This window comes from Priapulus caudatus, unplaced genomic scaffold (assembly GCF_000485595.1).
Source record: "Priapulus caudatus unplaced genomic scaffold, Priapulus_caudatus-5.0.1 Scaffold1259, whole genome shotgun sequence".
Lineage (NCBI taxonomy): Eukaryota > Metazoa > Priapulida > Priapulimorpha > Priapulimorphida > Priapulidae > Priapulus > Priapulus caudatus.
Window position 1 is genome coordinate 3,225 of NW_014578320.1, and position 1,236 is coordinate 4,460.

Sequence of the window (1,236 nt, forward strand, 5' to 3'; positions counted from 1 at the left end):
CATGCGATGTCTGTTTATTGTCAAGAACCATCTTATATATATATTGAATATTGTGTTCCGTATGTCTGAAAGGTCATTGAGTTTTTGCGTGACATTTCGCTTCTAGGTTTCACGACATTTTAGACATTTTAGTGACTCGTGGCATTTCGCACACAGCAAACACAACATGATTTCTAATAAGCACGATTTCGCAGTCATGTTCACGATGAACTCGCGACCTTTCAGGGTAACTAGCTTGACCGCTTTCTTCTCNATATTATGAGAATTTTCCGCGGATTCGCGGATTTCCGGGTTTTGGTTTTCCTTTTGGTCATTCTTGAGATCGATGCAAAAAACTGCAAATAATGTCACGAGCTAATATAATGCAGGAGCTCCCCTACTTACGATCAGGATATAGCTTCTTGGGGTTTGTTTGTAAGTCGAAATGTTCGGAAGTCCAACATTACTCTTATAAATACTGAATACTGTACAAAGCATTGTGAAAAAAGGTTTTGTACAGTACAGCTATAACCCCAATAATACTCGACAGTATATTTTACCAGCTTTAAACAGTATTACTTAATTAAAGTCTGAGGAACAGGGACTGGGAATGGATTTAAAGGTTGTATGTAGACCTTTATTACGGTTGTATATGCAGACAGATTTGTTCGTATCTCTGAAAGTTCGTAACTTGAACGTTTGTAAGTAGGGGAGCGCCTATACGTGTATTATTAGCTCTTGATAACATGTATAGATATATGTTATGACAGTCCTGATTATATTTACGTGTATCGTTGCGATATATGCAAGGCTTGGTCGTGGGCGTGTCGTTGCGGCGTGTGGGAGGGGAAACACACAGACTGGCTGGTTAGCGAGGTTTTACGTTTGACGGGTGTCATAACCGTGAACAAATTGTGAACAAATGTAGGCATGGGTCGTGTGGTGCCTGTCGTGACGGCGTGTGGGAAGAGAGAACACAGACAGACCGGGTAGTTAGCAAGGTTTTACCTTGAAGACGGATCGTGTTTCATGGTGCTTTTTGAGCAAACATTGTCAGTCAGTGGTCACGACGATCACAGGCGTATCGTGTCGCGCACACACACAGACCGGGTAGTTGACAAGGTTTTACCTTGAAGACGGATCGTGTTTCATGGTGCTTTTTGAGCAAACATTGTCAGTCAGTGGTCACGGTCACAGGCGTATCGTGTCGCGCACACACACACACATATATATATATATATATATATATATATATAT